This window comes from Dromaius novaehollandiae, chromosome 12, assembly GCF_036370855.1.
Source record: "Dromaius novaehollandiae isolate bDroNov1 chromosome 12, bDroNov1.hap1, whole genome shotgun sequence".
NCBI lineage: Eukaryota > Metazoa > Chordata > Aves > Casuariiformes > Dromaiidae > Dromaius > Dromaius novaehollandiae.
Genome location: NC_088109.1, coordinates 5,910,232 through 5,937,159, shown reverse-complemented (window position 1 = coordinate 5,937,159; position 26,928 = coordinate 5,910,232). Strand labels below are relative to the sequence as shown.

Here is a 26,928-nt window from a genome sequence, read left to right as displayed (position 1 = left end):
TGTTTGATCAACTATGTTGCTGTAAATATTGCAAAAACATTATTTGAGTAGCCAGTTGCAACAGTAAATATTTCTAAACAATTTTTAATCCAATTTTGTGCTTGGATAAAATAAGCAACTTGAATAGACAATTCTGTTGTGAATGGCAATTTTTCCCTCGGCATTTACTTGCTTTGGGAACCCAGGTTAGCACTCATGCTTCGCGGGACTGAAGCGGAGCTGATACGTGCTAAGGCTATGAATATCGCGGCAGCTTCTACGCAAGAACGTTAATAGCAAATATACACAGAGAAATTGTCTAAACTGAGGGGAGCCCTACTTACTGTACCCCTAGGAAAGAGAGAAAAAACATGATGTCAAATTGCATTTTTCTGCTTCTTACCTACCAACAACAGCACCAAAGCAGCTAAAGAAACGTGCTGCGCGCTTCCTGCATACAGAAGAACAGAGAGGCACGGGGTCCAAAACTGCTCATCTTCCTCCAACCAAGCCAAGTTACCTGAAAAGGACACTTGCAGGAGAGGTCTCGTTGACCTGCTTTGCTCTGCAGGCTGTAGGCAGCGTTTTACCCTGCTCCACTGAAGAGCGCGGTGCTTTCACAGGGCTCCTGCAGTCCTGAGGAGCAGCAGGGTCGAGTCGGCCGGTCAGTCGTGCTCACGAGGTCAGGCAGTGGGGCAGCCACAGCTGCAGGGCCTGCTAACGGCTCGGCGCTGCCGCGAGCGCATGGAGCAGTACTGAAGCAGAGCTGAACACCACAGTGGAAGTCGGTGCATTTTTTCACTCGGTGTTTATTCACAGAGTACTTTAAAAAGTGCTCTGTAAAGCTTCATTCTGACCAGCACGGCTTGCTTAGTCTGCTGCTTCCCGAGAACCACAACCGTTCGCTGGGCAAGAGACAACTTTGCAATCCCCTCCCTCCCCCAAACCATTACCCAAAGACGCCAATAAAACAAAACATACTCAGGAAGCTTCTGCAGACTTGGTGGGGCCTTACAAAAAGCTCATCAGCTTGACTTGAACATCACCATCACCAACGTTAACTTAGATATCTCGTGCAAAACGCCAGCTTATTTCCCCACTAGGAACCACCAATCTTCACGACAGCTTTCCTAAGCCAAAACGAATCAGGCAGAAATATCCAGCTCAGTTATTATCTATGAATTTAACTTTGCTTGGAGGAAATAAGGCAAATTGTATTTGCCTCTAAAGCAAAGAGGGTTCCAGGTTTCTCATACTTGGAAGAATTTCCATACAAGTAACAATAATACCTGTCTCTTCTTTTAAATTCGCACCTTAAATAAATAAATAAATGAAAGCTTCCATAACCTGCAAGACTTCCTTCTCTGTTCAACTCCTTAAGGGTTGACTATAATAGGGTAAAGAAATCTTATATTGGAGCAAATGAGAAAATAACCGTGTCTTGTCCTTGTTTCAGAAGGAAAAGATTTTTAAAAACAAAAACAGACAAAATATCCCCCATGAACAGAACTGCAGCAGTAACCACTGATCTGTAGCTCTGATGCCCCCGAATCACCCACTCAGTGCACAGTCAGGCAAAACATATCGCACAGCCTTGACTATTTTCGCAAGGGCCGCGTGAAAGGTTGCCAGGTTGGCAAGACCTTTACAAGGCCTCAAAACCTGCAAACCAGCTCCACGAGGCTCCTGCCCCCCCTCCAAAGCGGCGCAAGTGAAGGCAGCAAGAGGAACGACACCAGGTTGCTCAGCTCCCCAGTGCGACGCAGGAACAAGAGCTCCCCGCAGCAGCATCCCCACAGGCAGCACACACCAGGACACCCAAACCATGACATGAGCTTTCTTTCGAGCTGGCACATGAAACATCCACTTGCTACAGCAACGCCAGTCACAAACAGTTTGCAAAGGTGTTTTTTTCCTTTTGCTTCCAGCTTCCTGGGAAACGGCAGCGCCTCGGCCAGATTTCTGGGCGTTGGGGCTACTGCAGCTGCAGCGCAAGGCGAGGAGGACGGGCCAGCTCAGGAGAGCACCTGCTCTCTTTAAGGTCTACAGTGCTGTGAGCATGGCAGGTTTAAACCAAGTCTCTCACAAGCAATTCTGAAAGCAGCTCAAGATCTTGAGCATGATTTCAACCAACCCTACAAATCGAAAGGTAGCTTATTTAAGAGTAAAAGAAAACAAAACAGACATTCCCATATCATTGCACAATGGCAGGATTAATCTTTATGGAAAAAACAGCAATACTTAGTTCACTTATCAGAAAATTCAGTAATTTACCAAATATCTGAAAATGCAAAAATATGTTGAGAAAAATAGGAAAAAAACTGATCTTAATTGAAAAAATAATGGCTCGTCTCAGTTTTATTTTCTTTGCATCTTTTAAAAGAAAACATAGATAGCTCTGCTCTCATATTGAATCTAAATATAATTGCAATACCTCATGCAAAATAACTCTCACAAGAGAGATGACATATCACTAGCAACCAGACCCTGATGTGGATTAGGATACTGGGGCAGACAGAGGAGGAGGCACCCGCAGCTCCCTTCTGCATCACATTTTTCATGCACACTGTACTTCAGCACAATCAAACCACCCAGTCACCTTGTTGAATAATGAATAACAAAATGAAAAGAAAATTAAGGAGCAGTAAGCAAAGGAGACAAAATTCAAGCTGACATTTCCAATGAGAGGAAGTCACCGAGAGGTTCATAGCGACTGGTCCAGATGGCAGGAGCTATTTTGGCCAGACTACCTGGCTGGGATGGGAGCTGTCGTTCGGTAAGCAGAAGGGGGCAGGAAGAAAGGAAGGAACAAAGACAAAAAAAAAAAAGAAAGAAAGAAAAAAGACTGAAAATGGGATTTTTACCCTGCAGTCCTTCCAATTCAGCACCTTGTAAGTAAGAGAAAGTTACAAAATAAAATAGTAACTCACTCCGATTGTCTAAGGAAAAGGAAACCAATTACTGTTGAAGGTTATGGACACAGAAATTCCTTTTGGCCAGTGTACGGATTAATTATCTCCCCCATGCCTGGCTTTCTATAAACATAATTAAACTGACTATTTTTATGAGTAACGCATGTGTGTGCTTTAGGCAACATAAAGTATCCTGCCATATAAGTCTACCGTACTTCCCCCCACCAACCTCCCTTGTAGCACTGGGAAGAAAGAAAGGAAAAACCCTTCCATGAGTAACTCTGGTTTTGTTGGTTTGCCTTCAGGTTCAGTGCATATTCTATCTGTCAAAAGTGATTTCCCTGCTCAGTGAGCAAATACTCTCAGCAATGATCTTCTTTTTTATTTACTACTATTAGACAAGGATTATACAGTCCCAGATAACAGAAATCCAGGCAGGTCAGCCTGCGTCCTGCGTCAAAGATCTATCTCTAGGCAGGAAGTCTAGTTTCATTAAATATAAAAATACATTTTATGTAAGTGGAACAGGGGGTTGCTCTGAGTGAGCTTTGAGACATAGGTGACAAGAGACAAAGTTGCAACTAAATTATGAAAAACATAATAAATGACAAAAAGAACCTTATTCAATCCCAAACCTGCATGTTATATGAATATAGCATTTTGAATAGAAAACTGTTCTAAATAATATTGCAGAATAGTACTTGAGGATTTGAAATTAGATTATTTCTTATGTCCTGATACCTGTTAAAAACAAATAATTCATACTCTACTGTGTAGGACTCAATGTGAGAAAGCAAACGTGAAGCAAGAAAATGCAGACCAAGCCCAGAGTTGATATAAAATAGTTTTTGTATACACAGTCCTCACCTAAAAGAAACGCGAGTGCAAAATGCAATTACAAAAAGAAACCCTCAGCTAAGCCGACGGTCAGAAACAGGTATGCTGTTCCAGAGGACTCAACTCATTTTCAGCAATGACTCTTTTTCTTAAAGATCGTATTTATAGGCTGGAACTGAAGTGACTCTGGGAGTCTCCCACCCGCCGCTGCGTTCGGTCACCCCGGCAGCGGCGGCTCGGACGCTCGCTGCAGGCAGGGCTGACCCCGGGGGCTCTCGCTCTTCGCGGTGCCCCATCTAACGCTGCCAGGCAGCGCCTGGGTAGCGGAGCGGTGGCGGTACCAGGACCTGCGCGTACCGCAACAGCAGCGATCCAGAATTAGAGACCGAGCACCTGAGTTTTAAATCACCTAAACAGGTAACAAGGAAAGGACACGATCTGCTGTAAAGGTGGGACTGACTCAGAGGCTGAGGGCGTACGGCGAGTCGAGGAGCTGAGAGAACGCACATCTGAAGACAATGGCTAACTTATAAAAACCCTTTCTACCACGTAATTTGGAAGATAGAATATCAAAAGATGCCAACATAGTGGATGTCAAAAGACACCAACATGTAGGAAATAGGGTTTTGTTCAACAGAATGAAAAAACGCAGGCAAATACCATTCTGTCCCTACTAAAATAATGGAGTAAACCAAGAAAAAGGGAAGAACACACCAACTATATAAGAGCAAATTGAACCATACATAGCTATTGACAGTGTATAAAGAGCATGCAAGCAAACAGCTTTCTGTTTCTTTAAGGAAAATGAGAAAAATAATGTATACATAAATAAAAGCCTAAGCCCTCTTTTTTAAGTCATGCTGTGGTGTCACATAGCTGTAAATAAAAAATGAAATCAAATCAGGTTTGTTAAAAGTATTGATAAAAATCTGTTAAAAAATGAAAAATAACAAGGCTTCACATTTTAGTGTTTAGTAACAATTACCAATGGTATATGTTTCTGCATTATTATTGAAAAGCGTAAGTGCATGCTACAAAATTAGGAAAAGCTGCTTCCTGTGAGGCAAAAGTAATGTCAGAATTATTACAGAAATCAAAATACATCTAGAAGATAAACCGTGACGTCTGAAATTAAAGACCAGTATGTACTCTGGAGAGCATGTACAAGATAACAGGGAGAGCCGAATGATAGAAGAAATGCAATGATGATTACACGTTTTCAATGCTGTGGGCAGCAAACAAAACCAGGTACCATTCTGATTGCATATATTGTCCAAATTACCATTCAACGGCTAGGAAAACTGTAGATTTTTCACAACTCTAATTCCTTAGGACACAGAGTACTCCATCCTGTTGCCAACAGCAATAAATTAAATAAGGAAAAATAAGTAAAAAGTCCAGTAAAAAGTCCAGCCAGAGAGGAATGCCAGTAATGACCAGCACTTGAGAAGGTGCTATTTTTAGGGAAATAAAAAATCTGAATGCCGAATCGCTATACAACTAAGAACAGGAAGAAACTGGACAAAAACCTCTGTGACCAGCAGAGCTAATGAAGCCTTGCTCCATTCTCTTCTGTCTAATAACACGCAAGCTTAAAATGGAGCTTTCTGCACAAATCAGTGACGTTTCATAAGCTCTTACTCCCAAGGAGGCTTTTTGTAGTCAACAGAGAGCAGCAGTCTTTTCTGAGGGCTTTTGCTTCCCTCCACCTGGTCATCTGCCTTCCCTGCTGGCAGGAACTCCATGTCTTCTCGTCTCTCCCCATCTGCCAAACAGACTAAAACTGGCTCAAGGATTCAAGAATTCTTGAAGTGTGGGGAAAGAGGGGATGAATGCAAAGATGCACTAACAGATCTGATCTGAATATTTCTGAGGGCAGCCACTGCCAGATCCTTGCAGGTCCTCCTCAGTCATTTTGTCCTCTCCCTTTGCATTTTCCCCTTTCCAGCCCCCAGGCAGTCAGAGACTAAGTCAGGAAAGGAATCTGGGTCCAGCAATGAATCACCTCTCAACACTTCTCCTCAGGAGACTCTCCCTCCTCTGGAAACAAAACTCAGCAAATAATCATACATATGCAACAGAAATCTCAAACTAGATTTATTATAAGCCCAAGACTCCAAATTAAAATAATTTGTTCTATCTAGACAAATGCTTTGCACAAGCTAAAAGCAAGCCACTTTCTGTTTATTAACAACGAGGACAGAGAAGGCAAATGGTCACGATGAACTTGCCAAGGCTTCGCAGCACCTCATCCAGAGGGAAGCTACCCTACTTTCCAAAGCAGTTTTCTTCAGACTCATCACTTTCTGCTAACAGATGGGATGCTGAAGATAGAAAGTAGTATAGTTTATGCCTAGCACCAAAAAAAACCCTCAGCAGTGAGATCCCATAAAGCTCTGCAGCAATCTTAAAAAACAGTGACTGTCCTTCACCTTGGAAAGTTTGAAAACAAAAAAGTGTTGAAAACAAAGGAGCGAAGATTTTCCCTGCTGCTGCCAATGTTCTGCGTGCATGACCTGAACTCTTCCAGCCATACTTTGTCCCGTGCTCTTCTTCTATACTTGCTTCTACTTAGTAATTTTCCTAATTGCCTATCGGTTCTATACATAAAAGTAGCTGTAAGAAGTAAGGTTCTTCAGAGGTCTAAAATAAAAATAGAGTTCTATCAAGAAAACAGCTGCCTCATATTCTTAAAATTAAAAAAAAATATGCTTTTCTGTAAGAACAAAAACATGTGGACTAATCCTTAATCCTAAATTCCTATCTGGATTAGTTTCTTCACCGAGTGGCCAGGATTTCACTAGCTCGGAGAGGCACTGATGGCGAAATAGGGTATAATTAGGCAGCAGCAAACGCAGCACTGTGATGCATGCTAAGTAGGCTCTTGATGCAGATAACACTTCATGCTTTGCCATTGAGAGACGGACTTTTCATCAAGTTGCAGTGATAAAACACAGTAAAACCATCACTACCCTTAAATCATGTAGCTGATTACTTTTGCAAAGCAAATTATGAGTACTATTGGCACGTGAGAATATTAACAGCAGCAGTACTAAGAAAAAAGAAGCAAGTTAAACCAAGTATCTTTAAACTGTGATACTTGTAATACCCAAGAAGCAAGAACGAACTGAACTAGCTTACCTAGAGACAGAAAGGACAATACGTGAAATAGGATTAAGGATGAAGAGTCAGATGCAGGTTCTCTTGCTTTTCACTATGTAAGGGTTAGGTAAGAGAAAATATACCTGAAAAAACATTGTAAGGTCATAATTTTTTTCTAGATGACAAAGCACACTACGTTCAGAGTTGCACGTGTTTCTATATGCAAGAGTGCACTTTATCATGTCCTTACATCTATGTAAAAAGATTTAGGAAATACTTCCACTAAAGCACTGAAAGCATTCACACTGCCTCATCTGTACCAACTTCAAATTCAGTTTGAAATGGAAATAAAGAAATTTGGGGGCAATTCTTTAGCTTTACCATCAGCGATTTATTCAGAGTATCTAAGATAATTTACAAGACGTAAGTTCTTGCGCACAGATGTTACAACATACATTTATGCACCACAGAATGTGCGACAAGGAGGCAAACCGTACATCCAAGTGGATGATTACTTGCTTTTCCTGTGTTCTGGGCTCCTCGTCTTCTGCAAGCTTTAGACACATTCAGTTCCTTCGGTAATGAAGGAGCTAGTGTGCTAACTAATCTTGTTGCTATTGGATACTTCGAGATTATTGCATGAGTACTTCAAATATCTATAATTCTCATTCAAATCATTTATTTCTAAGAGACTTCTATTTCAAGTTGGCATATTTATCGAATAAGTAGGAAGTGGCTGGTTTGTTCCTTCACTGCTAACGTTCACACGCTGGTCAACATTAAGTCCTGTGGAAATTGTCAGCACCTCAGGTAAGATGAACTCATGTTTGCATAATACAGATTTTAGATAAGTCGGATTGACCTATGGTCACCGCTTCCCCTGATCCTTTAGCAGATATCTGGAACCTACAAGTGAAATAAGGCACTCCACCCTCCCCCCCCACCTTTTTTGGGGGGTGGGAGGGGGGAGGAACTGCCTTGAGGTCCTTTTCTTGTGATTGCAATTAAATAGGACCTTGAGGTCCTATTCTGCGGATGATTACCTTCCCAGTTATTCCCTCAATGGAAAGTCAGCAGATTTCTGTTAATACCACACAGATAAGTAAAGAGAAATACCACAGACATGTTTTATGTAAATACCAATCTTTCCTTTGTCAAGAATCAAACATAAATGATATTTGGAACCTGATACATGATGTTAAGGATGCCCAGACTCCTAACTTGTGCAACTGAGATCACACTAGCGTTTTATAGCAAGAGATGGAATCACTTATTTCCCTTTAGTGCAAAACCCAAGAGGCAGTTCATACACTGGGGGAAAGCAGGGATTCAGAGATAACTGTGTAAGTACTCCTTCAAGTAAAAAGCCTCCATTTCTCTTCTATCTAAAAGAAAACAGGTCATCATCAACAGAGTAGGATGGGAAGCAGGGTGAGAACGTTTCTAGGCAGCTTCGCCTTTCACTGGGGAGGCACATAATTGCACGTCTGATTCCTGCACAGGGCTGTGAAGATAATGAAGCTCTTTAGGGTAAGAATCCTCAAGACTTAAAGAAAGAAAGAAAAACCTGAAGCAAATCAAAGATAAAGGTTTAATGAAAGTATTATTGCGTCTATGTATTATTTCTGTAAAAATACTAGGTGTTCCACAGAAAAACAGAATCTAAATATACACACTCACACATACTGAACAGATCAAAAACAGGACATTCATCTACAAACAACACAACATGTTAAGCCAATTATTGTAGACATAAGATTAAGCAAAGACTAATCCACAACGTATTTTTGCGGCAACCCATTTTGTTGAGAGTTAAACAGGTACCATCATTATGAAATACAGTGCAATATCACAATAAAGAAAGTTTAAACCAGTTTATTTCATTTTTCTAAATTTTTTTGCAATAACTTTATATGTATCTTGATGTGCTAAGTATGTGGTTGTGTAACTTCACTGGGTTCATTTGAAAGCAGTATAATCAATACGCGTTTTAAAATTCAAAACGTAAACAAACCCTACGTCTTTCGGGATTTCTTCTCCCTAGTTCTGAAATGAGTTTTCCTTGAATTCTTGTTCCTTGCCTGAAGTCTACAAGAAACCAATATAAAGACAACTTCCAAGGTTAACCTCGACTATGAAATGGATGATGGAGCCTTTTGTTCAGAGAATCCTCACCCAGGAACTACTACATGGGGCAAAGTGACAAAAACAGTCAAAGATTTCTGGACCGCTCATCAACCAAATGATAAAAGACGGCATTGAGGAGGAACACCCCTCATAGGGAAGACTGTCCTTTCAGCATGGATTTCCTTTAATTCCTTCAGCAGTCTCTGATCTCTAATTGCAGCTATCACCAAAGTTGATTACAATGATTTTGAGAGCGGCTGGCATTTTCCCAGAAATGTTTTCAAATACATTCGGGTTCGCCTGGCAGACAACAAGCCCACTGCTGGTTATAAGGGAGACGTTACTGGTGGGGAACTGAACAGGCCCCGCAGCTGAACTGCAAGCAGCAGCTTCTGCAGGCACAAAACCTCCTTCGCCTCCCGCGGCCGAGGCCGTCCAGCACCGCGGCAGGGAGCAGCAGGCGTCGGCACCACGCGCAGCCCGTCCCGGTCCGGTCGGGAGGAAGGGTCGGGTCAGCAGCCTGGGCCTTCGCTACGGACACCGGACTACTCTGCAGCAAAGACTCGGGACTTCGCTTTTTACCAATGGAAATTTTTAAGTAAATTCATTCATTGCTGGCAATTAAAAACAAGTCCTAAAATTGAAGGTATTCCATGCTCAATGATAAGCATGGGAAGGGACAAGTATGTACATTTTTTCCCCTCTTTCAAAAATATCTTAATTTCATGATAATTTGGAACTATTTGGAGTGCACAACTATGATAGCTACAGATGATCGAGTTCTGGCAGCAACACAATAAAGGTTACATAAATATTTCATACCAAGAAATAAGAAAAGCCTCCAGTATATTCATTTGATCCAAAAAGGATGCTTGATATGCAGATTTTCCTTCATTTAGGATTAAAAGAAAACTGAATACCATTAACAACTCGGGGTGGGAGTTACAAGTTAAAGCTAACCTGAGTTACCAGCACACTATACACCAACACAAGATGACTTCACATACAGCTTGAGGGAATTTTATCCAAAAATACAGGAGGAAAAAAAATCAAATCATGAAATAACCAAATTCTTATTTAACTAGTCTGCCATCCCCACTGTTGCAGTGCTCATGTTAAATGTTATCAAAATAGAAGTAATTACGTTGGCATTAAACCGCAGTACATAAAACCCCTCTGAAATTTTCATTTGCATAGATGTTTAACCATCGTCATCATCTCCGCAACTCATCTTCACACTTTGAAAGTGAATATAGAAAGTCTGCTTAATTTCCAATTATGTAACGTGTACCAAATGCATCAGAAAGTAATATGAAATAAAACATACCTATACATTTTCAAGTTCATTTGGTATTTCATAAGATTTTCATTTCACAGTCACACTGGACAAAAAGTAATAAGACAATTCATCAATTTAAAATTGTATTCTTTGGTCGAAATACTTGAAGGTGGGAAGTGAAATTCTAAGTTTCGACAGAAGATATTCTATTTCTATCAAAAATTACCTGGACAGCAGAAAAACTTTAAAAAAAAGTAATAAAAATCAAATTGTATTGTATCTTGTGCAACAGACTTTGCAGCTACTAGCAGGTGAGAGAGAACATGACAGCAAGACTTTTCTATTAAGTAACTAAAATGGGAATTAAATTTTGTAATAGTCTGAAATACAGTAGGCTTCACTACCGTATCGCAGCGGGCTCAGACACCCGAAATCAGAGGAGCGCAGACCAGCCGGGGCTGCAGGGAGCACTGGGGCTCCTCGGCTCCAAGCGGAGCAGGGCCGCCCCGGCGGGCTGCCCAGACCCCGGCCAGGCGGCTCTTAAACATCTCCAAGGCCGGAGCCCCACGGCCTCTGGGGGTGACCAGCTCCAGCGCTTGGCCACCCCCACGGCAAAGAAGGGCTTTCCTGTGGTCGGCGGACCTGCCTGGGCCCCCGGTCGTGCCCGCTGCCTCCCGCCCCTGAGAGGAGTCTGGCCCCATCCTCTTCTACACCCTCCCTCCGGTAGGGATACCCATTGCTAGGACTGCTACGGGACACGGAGACGGGACAGCAGCAGCCACAGGAGTGAGACATGCCACCTTACACACAGCAACGCAAACCTCCTCTTTTTCACGTATCCTACACAAAAGTTAAATATCTAAAACTACTTTTCTCTTACGCAGTCTGGCACGAGTTATTTCTGAGTGGGAAAAATAAGAGTAAAAGAGTATATTAGGAAATGATGCTTATAATTCTGGTAAGAAGCCTTTTTATCTTTAATTATAATGATCCTTCATCATCAGAGCAGTAAGGCAGATACAAACTCATTGCAACTTTCTTTTATTAAATAAACGGGCATATAATCAATACTGTGATGTAATAACACTTACCCTATTTTCAATCTTTTATGTCTAGTTTTGGAGATTAAGACACATCCATCAGATTTGGCTGCTCTTCCTAGAGTTGGAAATTTGATTTTTTGGCAGGAAAAGGGATAAGTATTTCACCTGCCAATGGCATATTAAAAAGAAATCACAGCAAACTTCCACAGTGATATTTGTGTAGCAATCTCATCCATATTTGTATCTTCTTAAGTTATGTTTTGTCATGGAAAAAAGTGATATTAATTTAGATATGACGTGAACTTTGCCCATTCCTAGCCATCACTACATTGGATAAATAGTTGCATTGCTCACTGCATTTAAACATGTGCATGTCCGCTGACATGCACCTCCTATGCACTTCCAGCTGACATACTTGGACCTTACTTATTTTAATTATCAACTTAAATTATGATGCAATTGTTGTTTATCCTGTGGCAGCCTAACAAAAACTAATTCAACTTCATTTTTTCAGCCAGTAAGTACAATCTTTTATTTATAGCCAGGTGACGATTATGTCGGAAGACATCGGCAGCCCTCACAACTCCAAATTTTCTTCGCATCTGCTGCCGCACATAAACGGAGGAGATGATTTCCAGGCTCTGGAGACAGCCTGCCCAGAAGCAGCAACAATTCCGTTAAAATGGAAAGCAGGTTTTATACTGGGCTACATCTTGTTAGACTGTAACATACTTACACTGCATCTTATATGTTTATATTTAAATGTTACATACTCTATCAGCTACATAGTGTTAGGACCAAAGCTGCTGTGTAATGGGATATTGAACTAAGTGAATAAAAATTTAATTCAGAACCACTATTTCTTTCATCAGTAGTGCCTTTGGATAGAATTGAACTGTTTGTATTTTTGCAATGGCCTAGTCAAAGCAGGAAAACTCCCAAATCCTTTACTAGTATAAGAGGCAGAATGAGCATATGAGACTTGAAGCACAGCTAGAGAAATTATAGTATTTCAGGGAATGCATTGCTAAGCATCATTTATACAAATACTATTTTTTTTTAACCCAAATATTCTACATTCAAGTCTTACAGTAAACAGTAAATCCTGCAGCATAGCAGGTGAGTGTAGACACGCAGGAGTTCCTTGCAGCAGGGTATTCCGAGGCAAAGGCAGGAGAGCACACGAACCAAAGAAACCTGTCGTGACTCTAGATCCAGCATTAGCGTACCATAGCTATAGGTACTCTCCTCCTAGGTGACGCAGGGTATCCTATCCAAAAAGGAAAGTGGACTCAAGTCCACACTTTCGAAGCTGCTATAGACTAAACAGTACTTGACAGCTGAGAATTGGCAGATCCTCATTTTAGAAACATCACAAGGACAAGATCCAAAGAGAGACTTACTGTAACCCACGGTAAGGATGAAAAGGGGAATATATAACCATCTCGGCTTCGTTTTTTAAAAAAACATAGTTCCTAACTCCTCAGAATGAAAGGAAGCTGCAGACTTGCTTCTTGCTTTTCTCCTTTTTCCTCTTGACTTTGGGTACTCAACATTCACAAAAGAAAAAACAAAGAGAAATTACAAGAAGAAAGAAGAAAAAGATATTCATTATTTTAAAAATCTCATGGTAAAGCTGATTAAATGATATTTGCAATCAAGGGTCACATGCTTTCAATGTTAGAGCTGCCAGTATTTGAATCTTAAAAATATTAGTGGCAGACAGGCAAGGAAGAGTTACCGCAGACTCAACTCCTGATTTTGCCTGTTATCTACAGAATGAGGAGACAGGACAGCAGCAACAATTTGATGAAGAACCTTCTTTAAGCAAATACCCATTTTTCTCTCTAAACAACTCGTATGCCTAAAAATGCAAGGAGAAGGAGGCCCTTTTGGTTACAGGTCTGCCGAGCCCTGGGCAGCCGTGGCTGGTGGCAGCCTGCAAGCAGGCGGCACAAGCACTGCTGCAGGGCCACCACGGCCGGCCACCAACCAGGCTATCGGGGATGGCCAGCACAGTGAGCCACCTCAAGAGCCATAGCTCCCCTTGGGATCTTCTGCTAAACACCGTCTCATTTGCCAGTCCCCCATTTAAACAGGCGGAAGTAGGATTCAAATCAGAAATGTCCATTTTTCATATGCATGGATGTTGTCCCAGAACAAAATACCAATTTTTTGTTAAGTATCCACGGCCGAGTCATAAGACATTCAAAGATGGAAGCTTTAAAGAAACACAACTTTGTCCTCAGACCATCTTTTCCATCTAGTATTTCTGCCGACACAACGTTATCATGACATTAGTGTAAAAGGAAGAAATTTACTGTGGGACATTAATATAGTTACTGTTACAACTGTTCTAAAAATTCCAGTGCAAGTCCTTCCTGAGCATACTTATGAAGGATTATTTTTGGTCAGCTTTTCCCTTTAACTGAATTATTAGGTAGGTAAAACTTCAGGACAATACCAGCACCATAAACATCATTATAGGTTGAGAAAGAGAGCGCATCAGTGGTCCATTTAATCCTGTATCCTGGCTTGAGCAGTGGCAGTGCCAAACGCTTTGGAGAAGAAAAATGCTGCAAACAGGAGAAGTCTGGAGAGTCTGCAGTGTGGCAGCCCATCTGCGTGGAAAGCTTCCTTGAACTGATCTCTAGCTCTTACATACCGCATATAAACAAGTAAAGCTTTAAGTGCAATAATCCTTAACTTAAAAATGGAATATATGTAGATTTAAAAAAATTTGGAAAGCAGTAATTTACTTTGGAGTAATGCAATTTTATGTAATTGCTTCTAATTAAAATTATTCTGCAAGTAGAAAACAAAAGTGTCTATTAATTCTCTGCAAACACTAAATTTAGATATCAACTGAGTAGCTTATTCACAGTATTTACTATAATTATTGCAATACTTTTGTAACTTTGATGTTTTAAAAGTTTGGGACTTGATATCAAATAATGGTTTCTGCTGCATAATGCAAAATAATCTTTCAAACTCCCAGTGCCTTTGTACTTTGACTATGACTCACTAAATTTACATTTCTGTGAGGGTACATGTAGGAGTAAAAGCACTTATGTATTATCAAGAAATATGACATTTTAATCCCATGAAGTTACTACTTATAGAAAAAAATAAAACTGTTCCCATTCTCTCGCATACCTGCTAGGTGTAAAGTGAATACCTGCCACTAACTTTACCTTCTATTAACTTCATTAAAAAAAGGACACAGAATATTTTTGCATATATTTTCAACTTCACTCAACACAAAGTTTTAGAATCAGCCATGAAACATAGAAATGGGAAATATTTTTCTATAAATGTTAAGGCAACTGAAAATAATTTTTATACTTGAAACCATTCATTACTTTACATCAAAAAAGACAAAAATATGTGGCCAAAAGTTGGGGGGGGGGAGGGGTTTGAACAGAAAATGGAAAACATTCTGCAAACATTTTTATTTTAAAAACTGACCTAAGTTAGGACAAAAAAGGTCATTTCTCTAATTCTATTTTCTTTTTCTTTTCTTCGTATCTCTTTCTTATTCTCTCCCCACTTTTTAACCACCTGGTTTCTCATGTGGTTCTTCGAGCACCACGGCTCAGCAAAGCAGATGAAATACACTTCCAGCTTGTCATTTTTAGGTGAAATTTCCTGTCTTACAAGCAGAACTCAGTAATACCTTTAATCTCCCTTCCTTCCTTCAGACAGGCCATTTTATTTCCTCGGTTCCGCAGGGCTCAGGGCCGCAGGCCCTCACAGGGCCGTTGGGCCGGAATCCCCTCCCGGGAGGCCGCGCTGCCACGCGGCAGAGCCGCCCGCCCCGCCGCCGCCCGCGCCCAGACCTCGGGCGCCCACAGACAGGCGCAATCAGCGAGGAAAGGGCGTCAACACCAGCTGCGGGGGGTGACTTCACCGTGAATCCGGCACACACCAGCGCGCACAGCCGAACCCACCGCGGAGGGGCGGGCACACGGGCAAAGCCGTTACTCGCCCTTTTCCTGGTTCCCCCCAGCGGGGCCGTAGGAAGGGACTGGGGAGCGGTGGAAACCAGGAGGACACTTGTGATGGGTTGTGAAAAGCAAATGTGACTTTAAAAAATGGCCTCAGAAATAAAAAACAAACAACGCACAAAACGCAACATACGGCTACGGGCTGCAAGCTTGGAAGCTCTCTGAGAAGCTCTCAGGACTTCTGGAGATCCTGGGACAGACCAAGAAACACCACCACAACTGGCTCCTCTCCCGCCTGAAGCCTTTCGCTTCTGGGACTTGACAAAGCCACCGAGCCTGGAGGGAGAGATTCCTTCCTGACCTTGGGCGCGGGGCAGATCACCGCTGTGTGTTACCGTTGCTTCCTGCCACAAAGCCAGCCCCAGCAGCCCGCAGGAGACGGCCCCAAACTGCCACCGTCGGGCGCAGGCGTCCTGCAGCGCCGCCAAAGCGGTCCCCGTCCCAGCAGCCGCTCTCTGCGAGCGAAACGCCGGTTAACGCCGCCTTACGCAGCTCGAACCAAATTACTCCCAGAAGACCAGAACGAGGTAATTCCCGCCATGGCCATGCAACAGTCCAACAAATACTGTGGTAGTAGTATGCACTAGATCACATTTCCCACGCTCACCAAGGAAAAAAACAGTTAATTAAAGAATATAGGAAGAAAAGATAAAGTTTAATAAACAAATAGGTAGTATGAATACAAAATACAGAGAGGATATTTAAAAATAGACCAAGATTGACAGTAGGAATAATGAGTTAAATCAGGAAAAGAATTAAAGTGCCTATTCTGAACATCAAAAAACTCAAAAACACGTTGTTTCAGAGGAAAATCTTGTATCCAAAAGGATACCCCAAATGAACCTGAAAGTTTTTTCCTAACTCCAGAAATTCACTAACAAGTCATCATTAAAGTCTTGATCCCAGGGCATCTTAGCAGCACTTTTTTAGCAGTGATAATAGACAACTTAATTCCCCAGGTTGATTTCTAACTCCTAATTAGGTTTCAGTTCATGATAGGACTTAATCTCCCATTCTGAGGACAGACTTTTCTTTAAGGAAATGGGAACTTATCTTCCTACGCTACAAGTTTCTACAGTCAAGATTGCTGGATCATGGTGTTCTTCCTCCTTGTTTACCAGCTCCCTCAAACCTAAAATAAATCACAGTGTTTTTCAATCATCCTGCTCTGCCCATACCTGCTGTTCTTCTCAGCTGGCTGGATTTTCGCAAGCATTTCCTATCTCTGCCCGGAGTTAATGTTCTGCGGATTATTATCTCAAACAACTGGCAGCCACACCAAAAGCCCCTCTGTACCAGGAACCTCGTCTTTAACAGGGTCTTTAAAGCCTCAGCATGGATCTAGCATCTTATCAAAATCACCACTGAATAAACCCCTCATTTTGCTCTATATCACTGCTAAAAAGGCAAGATATTTGTCAATGGGGTTCACCGCCCCAGTCTGAATTTTCCTATCTGTGGATTGCTGCAGCACTCGACTCTCCAAAGGTTTCTATACAACATCTTCTTCTAATGTTTAATTCCAGAACAGTCTGCTGGTTTTTAAATAAAATTCTTCATTCAGTTTTCTACTGCACCAGGTGCAAGGTCGTATCTGGTCTCTCTCCGAGACCTCGCGGTGCATCTCCTCTGTGGAGATCTCCTGCGATCTCTAACAAAATAAACAGAGCCACAAACGAGCGTGTCAGTGCGACTGCCCCTGCAATGCAGCACAGCGCCAGCTCCCTGCCGGGCTCCCGGCAGCGGCAACGAGCCGCGCGGGGCGGTGGGCTGCACCGGGCACCCGGCCCTGCACGCGGCGACCCTGCCGCCGGCACAGCCGCCCGCGCCGGGTGGGAGGCAACACGCTGGGAAACGCTGTGCTTCGGGCTCCTCATCACATGGAAACCTGAGCTTCTGACTCGCACCCCAGGAATTCACGTTCCGCTGTGATTTTTTTGGTTCTAAATGGCAGCAAAAATATATATTCAAGCAGGAAAGAATTTTGAGATTTCTCCTCTAGGACACACAGCACGGCCTGGGTGGGGGGAGTGTGCACCACGGAGGTTAGACACCCGTCCCTTCCCTGCAGCGTTAGCGTCCTCGACTGCAAACCTTCGCGCGAAGGCCGGCAGAAGACATCCGTCCCAACTTCTTCTTTCTCAGTTCACGTTTTTTGAAAGAACAGAACACTTTGTCCATGTCTCCAGTTAAACGACGTGCTGTTTTCTCTAGTTTACTGATCTAACTATAAGCAAATATAATGGTAATCGTCTGCCACAAAACAAAGAGTATATTCAGTTTTCAACATCTAGCCAAACACTTTTGTGATTATAATCTCAATTTAAATTTATACAGCAATCTGCAAAATATCTAAAAAAGAAACTCCTCCCTTGCGAGCAACCATTAGGAAAGTCAAAAGAAATATATATAGCCATTTCAGCTCTTCTTTTACCATGTTCCCAAGAATTTTAAAAGGCCAGATGAAAAGTATTCCTTCTAAATAAACTGAGTATTGGGAAAAAAAGAAATCCTAGACATTTTGCATTCGAGCGTACCTTAATAAATCTCTCTGAAAGAAAACGTAAAGATAGATGAATAGCATCTTCAAGGATAAAAAATTAGGGGAGGGTTCTAAGCATTGCAAAATTACTCTCATGTGTCATTTCAATTGATTTTGTCTACCTAATCATTTAAAACAGAGTTCAACTTTCTTGTTTCAGGACAGGAAAAAACATTATTTTAAAATATGACATAACAATTTCAGTTGAAGAGTCCATATGTAAATACTAACTACGCAGATAATGCAATTTAAATGAAAAATTTCTTAAGCGTTGCTCTTGATCAAAAATTCAAGATAATCAGCATATTCTACTGAAGATTCAATTAAAAAGCAATATTCTAAATTAACTGCTCAGTTCTAAATATCAATTCAGTTCACTTGTAAAATGATATAAATCTGCAGCAAAGAGCAAAACCATCCCGGAGGAGGAAGCGTGCCTACGTGTCAGCCCTCACCACAGCAGACGCAGACCCCAAAGCAGAAGAGCCCCAACGCCTTTACTCCTCTTCGGGATCGAGAGCACGTAACACAACATCTCCTACCTGAACAAATTAAACGCTAAATTATGGTGCAAAAACTTGAGGTTAGTTTTTTACGCCACGTGGGAGGACGGAGATGCTCTGGCATTCACCCCGCTGCGGCCGCGGGCGCAACGCGAGGCACGGCCGAAAGCGCCGCAGCCTCTTCGAGCAGGAACACGCGCCGGTGATCTCCTCTCCTCTCCCAACTCCCCTTCACTGTTTTCCCATTTTCTCCACTGGACACACAGAAATAGCAGAAGGCTAAGTTTGAACTCGATTTCTCCATGACTGTAAGGATCTTTTGGATTACACAGATGTCAGCAAATTTTCATGGAGTGAAAACCGAGTAGCAGATGGCGAGGTCTGCAGAGTTCAGAGCTGCTGTATTTCATTAAAAAGGAAATTGGAGGAAAAGAATTATTTTGCTGGAAATATTGATTCAGTGTTTAAGCAAATGTAAAAAACACTCTTACCCGATAGAAAACAGTAAGTTTAAAAAAAAAAAGAGGTATTCATGCCATAAACCTCAGACCATTAAAAAAGGGATTTTATTCTGCTTTCTTGGTACCAAATAGAGCTGCTCATCCCTGACATCAATGCTCTAACAGGAAAATAATGTACTTCCATGGAAGGACAGAGGACGACCAAAACTAAAAATGCCAGTGGACTGGTAAAAATACCCTGACCGAGAGACACGCTACATGGGATACAGCAGCTACTGCGAAGGCAACTTTATGAATACTTAACCATGGACTAGTCATAGTATTTGACGAAATCCCAAATAATGACATACAGAAACTGAGAATGATCCTGACTACCACTATCATATCACTGCTTTTTCAGTTTTACCACTTACAACGGTGGCAAAGCATTGCCGCCAACAGAATATACACAGAGACCTAAGGAAATTAGAAGTACTGCATAAATATAACCAGAGTATAATATGATTTCTCTCTCCATTCCTGTGGAACTCGTCTTTTTTCAAGGTGATGTTTTTAGCATATTTTAATACACCATTGGGAAAACGATTTGAAAATGCAAATAATAATTTCAAACCCAGGAGCAGGCCCATCCTGCATCCAAGAGAAAGCTACAGGGAGAGCAGCCAGCCATTGACTTCCAGCGGCTCCAGCCTGCCCCCCGTGCAATGCAAACCGGAGCGTGTGCTACTGTTTGGATGTAGCGTTAAGCACACACTGACATACCAAAGGATCAAACAGTATTAGCTGGATATTTTTAATCTCCTGTTTTAAATTCTCACTAACAGCTTTTACCAGGTGCTTAAATGGCAACATCTCCATTCCTGACGCATATAGTCTCATGCAGACATGGAAGCTACCTTATATCCTCACTCTTGAGAAATGCTGCTCATCTCTCAGACAGCAATGCAAAAAAACAAAAACCCCAGGAGTGTGAATCTGGAAGCAGTGCTTCCACTCATCACCAGCACTAATATTTGTGGGTTTTGTATCAACAGAGCGTCCTATTGGTGTTTTTAGACACCAACGCTGCCATCACAAGACAGACATTTTTTGCTACAAATACTATATTTTAGCAGTGAAAGACATAATAGCATACACATTCAGTTGATATTCGACAGAGTGAAAAAGAATCAGCTAACTACACAAAGCAAAATACCCTCCTCGAGCTCTATACTTCCGCTTTTCTAGAGGTGCAAGACACCCAGAGGCAGTATTTAGCTTTACAAGTCATCCATCGTTCCTTCCCTCACACTGATGCGTTAACCAGCCACATCTACGTATCTTACACTTGTTCAGAGAGACCAAGTAAAGACATTAAAAAGTTCTTGCCTTCATGTTACTACCAGAATAGTGTAGATCATATTTAACGTAAGCCCCGGCCTTCCCAAGGCCAAGAACCATACAGATGCTGCACCAGCGTCAAGGACCTCAAAGCACATGCATGCCATCTAAAACGGTTTCACAGTCATTTTATAACTAACGCAACTCTGCACTTAAAACAAGCACCAACACGAAACACGGGGATGGGGGTTAGGTACTGCCAGGGACAGGCTCCTTCCAGCTGCTTTCCTGACCCATTGGGATTTGTCTGTTATTTTTCAGGGAGTCAGCACGGGGCGACCAACAGAGGTGCGTTAGCTGCCGTGGAGGCTGGCTTGCCACCCGCCCAGAGGAAAATGCAGCCTCCGCACCTTAGGCATCATCTTCTAGAGCTGTGTTGTTTCTTTTTTTAAATTATTTCTTTATTTTCTGGAAGGAAACATTGCTATCAATCTAGAAACATCATGAAGTAATTACCCAAATATTTGCTGTTTATTTTCAAGTGTTCAAGAATTCTATAGTTTTCAAAAGAATCCTTAAACGCACATTTTAAATACACAGTATTAATGGCATGAAAGTATCAATCACAAATTTATAAAAAGGGATTTTAAAAGCTTGATTCAAGCCGATAACGTTAGTTGAAAGTTTCATTTCTGAACGTTTACGATAAAAGGGCTGAGGACTTCTAATGAAGGGGTACCAGTTTTGCAGGGGGCAAGAGGAAGGCATCTTAAGCTTTGACAATAACACTCTCCAATACCAATGCCCCTTAATCATTGTGTCCAGGTGTTCATTGCATTTTTTTTTAAAGGAGAGTCCATAGTGTACAAGTGAACCAAAATACTGGAGTCGAGTTGATGCAGCAACAAAGAGTCATCAGTTCAAAACTTACACGGGGGAATATCTCTATTTATCCTCCTCACGAGAGGCATTTCAGGCATCAGAAATAGGTAACAAACTCCCAAGGAGGGTCTCATTCTCCTCAGTACTAGTGCTGAAGGAAGCACTCAATTACCTCTCTCGCATTTGGATGTCATCTAGGCTTCTGTAGTGACCCACTCGCCTCTGTGTTTTGAGTTTTGACAGCCAAGAAAATGTTCAACCTATCACAACTAACAGTCACCTGCATCGGGACACATTCAAAACAGATGAGTGAAGCTGGAGGAGTATACAAGCATAAAGATTCATATTTTAAAAAAAGTAGCTTTTATCTCATAGAAGAAGGAAGCAAGCTATACAGAAGAAGGAAGCAAGCTATACAGAAGAAGGAAGAATGAAAGCCACTTCAAACATCAGTATATCATAGTATTCATAAATTTTAAAGTAGAAAACGCACATCACTGAATTTGAACACCGAGTCTTTTTGCAGCTCTGGAGTAATGAGTGGGACCTCTCCTATCTTTCCTCACTATCTGCCGTGCTTTAGGATTAACTGCGGGCATGGAAAAGGAAATGGTTGACATCTCTTGACAGCAAGGAAGAGCCACCTGTGACGGTCTTGGCTGAAGAAAGGCCACTTCCTCCTTACTCGCTCTCAGTCCTACGGGCCTGGGTCCAGCTCAGCAGGGCCAAGCCTGCCAAGCACCAGGGATGCTTAGTGCGAAACGTCATGCTTGCCCAGGTAGAAAAAGCAGGTTGTGCACAACCTTATGGAACCTTCTATTTTGCTGCAGAGAAAGGCAGAACCCCCCCCCAAGACCACTGGTTTTCGAAATGAAAATGAATTAAACCAAGAAGAAAAGCTGCATCCATTTTAGGAGTGTTATGCATATTTAACACTTTTGCTTGCCTCCAGTGACTAAATACAATTTAGATACAGATTAACATGTGAGTAAAATTAGATGTACTTCTTAAATACCTAAAGAGTATTCTGTTCATACAAGTTTCCGTATGTGAAAGAAGTATTCACAGATAAGACATCAGTCTAGACTAGCAATAATTCTAGCAATAATTTTTTTTTATTAATAGTTTTAATCTTTGCCAGTTTCTCAGGATCGATAAGTGTATATTGTGCGTTTAGTTTTTACACGATTTGGGTCAAATCCAGGCAGTCCTCTACATAACGACTGAGAAGTATCTCAAAGCTCCTCCAATACTCCTGCGCCTTTCTCCATAATCATTTCCAACATAGTAAATGGCAATCCATGTGGATCCCTGACATCCCTATTCATTCCCACAGGAGTTGGAAATACCAGCTCGCACACGTTCGCGCCACCAGCCTGCAGCTCAGCCAGGCCACCCCGCCAGGACCATCCGCTGCGCCCCACCGTCCTCCTCGAGCGACCGCGAGGGCAGCAGCTGCGGGACCCGCTCGGACACCCCACTCTCCTCTTTAACCTGCACGGATGTAAGCGGTGACCTAGCCAATACTTAAAAAACACAAAACGAAATCCCACAGAACACCCCCCGCTTGAGTCTGCAGCCCGCCACCTGCTTACAAAGCACAGTATTTACCCAATTTTTACAGGCCGATAAACCGCTGCCGCTCAATTAGCACTTGTGCCTAATGGTATAATCATACTTCAAGGCAGTATCGCTAACTGGCCAATTAAGGATGTCTATTAACAGCTTTAGACAAATAAACAGGCTTGCCTGCAAATAAGAACTTGTTAGCAGAGCCATTTTAGGGACATCTCAATGGCTCACTGCTATCACGCCGCAATCCGAAGCTTCTCAAGAGCTGCCTGTCAGACACCTCCACCGACAAGTTGTTGTTTGGATAAAATAACCGCACTTACCCCGCAAAATGTTCATCCTGAAGAGGACAGTGCATTGAAGAGATATTATCCTCACAATAATCACAATAATAACTTCTGTGGGACTTGAATCAATCTGACTGCTAGAGTTTAGCATGCTGAAACCTTTGAATAATGAAAATTAAAAGAGGCATTTTTTTTCTGGCCTATACCAATACTATGCATATTACTGAGCATACAGCACTGTCTTTAGAGAGAATTTATGCCATTTACAGCTCTTGCTTTAACTATACTGATACTAATGAAAATGTGCAAACACCATTAGCCAGGACTGTGTTATCTGGACACAGAGATTTAGGGCAGATCCCAGGTATTTTACACTGTTTTCAAGAGTTAGAGGCTGGGGCAGAGCAGGAAGCTGTTTGGTGCAGGGGGGAGGTCGGCAGATCTGTGGCAGGGGTAGGAGTTTTGCAGAAGTGCTTGTTGCCATTGCTTACGCTCTGCAGGCACGAGACCACAAGGAGACCACAAGGACCGTCCCACTGAGCATGGGTTCACATCAAACGCATTCTTTAGGCAAAAACATGGAAGCTAAAGACCACTGCACAGCATTCAAGATAACGATTAAAAAAAGAAACCAAACAGTTAAGGTCTGTATGATTAATTGCTCTACTTATCTAATTTGATAAGCTCTCAGTCATTTTTCTACGCTTCCTTCACTGGCTTGGTCTACTTTGCAAATTAATCTAATTATGAACACCTGCAATTGAAAGTCCCCATCTCTAAAGAAGTTGTATGATTCTTATCAACACACAGCATTTTTAAAAAGATTAGTTATAAAATAAGCATGTGGCCACAAGATGCACTGCGGGGATACAAGAAAGGCATATAACAAGGCTCATACCCAGCGAACACAGGGACCGCTCCTGTACTCGCTGATGTTTCATTCCTGCTCCGCTCAGTAACATAAACTGCGTTCAGTTCTGCGAGAGAATTCTAATAAAAATTGCATTACGGCAGATAAAAGATGACAAATGACTCAAAATAATTGCAATCCCCAAACCTCATTAATCAGATAAGCCATACATCTGAAGGTGAATAATAATGCCAGGTTCAATTTGGAGTACCATAGGAAAATGAACGAGGAACTTGAAAAAGAAAGCTCAGTATTCTCACACCACGTTAGAGGCGTGGAAACTGATTAAATTGCTTTTAAAAATAAAACACCATCCGGCAGCACCTATAGTGGACATATTTTAGAAAAATGTGGAGAATAACTGTACACTTACTGGTCTAGATGTATAATTTTTCCCTGAATCAAAAAAGACAAGCAATCCATTTAAAACTTGGACCTGTTCTTAATGTGGGTCAGAATTTGTTGCAAATGCACTAGAAATGCAGAAGTTGCATGACAGTAATTTGAAGGTGTGACCTATAAACTGGTATCTTTTTAAAAAACTATTTGCACTGATGGTTCCAATTGAGCTGTATGTTTGCTATTTCATACTAGCTCCTTTCTTTCTATTTTATATTCACAAAAAAGAAGCACCAAACAATTTATTCTGACTATGCAGAATTTTTTTCACTACTTGTAATTCCTTTGCCCAGTGAAGTATTTTATGTGCTGAATAGTCATTACTTGTTTTTAATCATCATTTTCTCCCTCTCAAAACCATTACAAGAAGATTGAACAGCATAAAATGAACTTTCCTATCAAAATCAGAGAAGTAATAGTCTAGTTTATCTGGTTTGGTATGCTAGCCTTGATAAAATGCCTTGGGGGGGAAAAAAAAAAAAACCCACAAAATTCAAGCCTGAATTAGTGTGACAGTATCATCAGGTTTGCCTAACCCATAAAATAATTTGCAATAGTAAAATTTAACAACAATCCCTTTGAGTTTACCACCATTTCTTGTATTCAGTGTGAGAATATTTTAACTAAGCAATGTCAGACCTGGGGCCTTATCCAGTACTCGCCTAAATAAAAATTATGAAGCTCTGCTTTAGAGAACATCCACAAGGCTTGCAATAGATTACCACTAAATGGACTCTAAAATGAAAGACATTTTATTGGACCCTAGAGCACAAAATATTGGTCTAATATTTTAAAACTGAGAATACAAGAAAGTGAGATTATTAACAGAGCCATTAACTATCTTTCTGGGGCTCCCAGATTAAATAAATCTGCAGAGCCAGTGCCAGGATCCTCACAGACTTCTCCAAACTCCAGTAAGCACCAGCAGAACTGCCCCATCTCACCACCCTGAGGAGGAGACTACGGAAAAATCTCATGCACTACATAGAAAAGACCTTCCATTTCTAGAACAAGGGAAAACGTGCATAAAACAAAGCATTAACCTAGAAATATAGAGGCTTTGGGATTAAAAGACCTAACAGATGTTAAACCTCTGCTCTTGCATTAACTCTTATTCCAGAGCAGTCAGCAATTAAGCGCAATACGTAATCCATCAAGGGCTTGTCCTTGGCCATGATCTATAGAGATACACATAAACCTTACCACTAGCTGCTCCTGCCCCTGCAAGACAAACTACTCCCACAGGCATGTGTGCGTAGTAAGAAGCTAATGAGTATCCTAGCATTAAATATTTTTATTGGGACCAGCAGTACACTTATGAATGTGACTGGACTCTCAGAAATAAGACGACGACACTTAACTGGACCCGCCTATTGATTACCTTAATGGTTTATTGAGCGAGATTTTCAATAGCTGACTGAGCTTGAGTAAACTAGGGACAAAGATTAAAAGACACTATCCCTTAATACCTCAGCCTCGCCTCTGACATCTCTAATCACGTCAGTTAGGGAAAGCTGTTTAGTGACCTCGAGGCTCGGAGATATCAGTCTGACTAGCCCAGATACCCTTTGGCGGGCAAGAGAGAATGTACTACGTAGGAGACTAAAAACGAGAGGGGGACTGCACAAGGGTTCAAGCTACTTCTATTTAAAAAAATAAGAGAAAATTCGTAAGTTAAAAAATAACCTTTGGTAAACCCAGAAATACATATTTTCTATCTAATAGGTCAAAAAAGAACCTAGCTGGAAAACATTTGATAAATGCAATGCTTAATTCCAAGAGATAATTTATTATGATTTCTATTATGAATTTACCACTTCTATTATGAATATAACATGAAAAACCAGTATTTGGAGGAGGAAGGGAAGAGAGGGAAAGTATACTGCTTTAGAGGAGCACAGGGACTTATTTTGCCTATAAAAGTATTTCATAAACTCATTTTGTAACTGAGTTATTTTGAGAAGAGAAGTGCCAAAGCCTTGGCAGCCATGGAGAATTACTTAGCATAGATAAAGAGCCTGAAGACAGGGAGCTCGGACAGAACAGGAATTGCTGGATCCCAGCCGGGCCTTTCGTGTTACAATTTGCCCTTCGCTGTCATTTGGGGACCAGTCGCAAATCAGGACGCCACCACAGAACTTAAGCTACCAAAACGGCCCCACCATACGCTCTCTGCTCTTTGAACAAACCAACGCTTTGAGACCATTTTCAGATTCTTCATAGGCTTTTAAAACTGGTTTTGCACTGGATATTGTACAAAACTGGAAAAATTTCACTAGTTCAGTAGAAAGGATAAAGACTCAAGTCATTTCAGTGTGTGTATGACAATTTTCAGTGACAGACTGACAAAATAACGTAACATCTCCTGGAACGATACTGCGTGGATCTAAGCAAGATGAAGCAAGGCTTACCGCGAACATAGCGCACAGCGTGCTGCACTCTTCCACCACAGCATGCAAATCCTAACAAAAATAAAAACAAATATTTTCAGTATTTGGAAATATAAGTTATAACTGGATACAGTGAATCTAAAAAAATCAGAGAAAATACAGTCCAATTACTTCAAAGCTTCCAGGTTCATTTATATCCAAATAGTTTTATTGCACAACTAATAAGATTAACCTTTTCTCTTCTGTATTCCCTTATTAACTTGAAAGTGAATCATAAAAAAAAAAACAAAAAAAAACAAATAAACAAAAAAACCACTGATACAAATTCCAATATAACTGAAGTATTAAAATCTGCCTAATTTTAAAAAAAATTAAT

At 41.4% G+C, this 26,928-nt stretch overlaps 1 protein-coding gene across 9 annotated transcripts in view; it reads right to left on the bottom strand.

The window, feature by feature from the left end:
* ATP2B2 (ATPase plasma membrane Ca2+ transporting 2) overlaps positions 1-26,601 on the bottom strand; it is a 304,347-nt gene extending 277,746 nt beyond the window's left edge. For 2 of the 9 annotated variants that reach the window (XM_064518822.1, XM_064518823.1), the window contains exon 1: positions 26,574-26,601. The gene's annotated coding sequence lies outside the window, so the exon portion shown is untranslated. The remainder of the gene's footprint in view (positions 1-26,573) is intronic. The other 7 variants (XM_064518813.1, XM_064518812.1, XM_064518820.1 and 4 more) reach the window with 5 other exon arrangements.
* Positions 26,602-26,928: the final 327 nt, after the last annotated feature.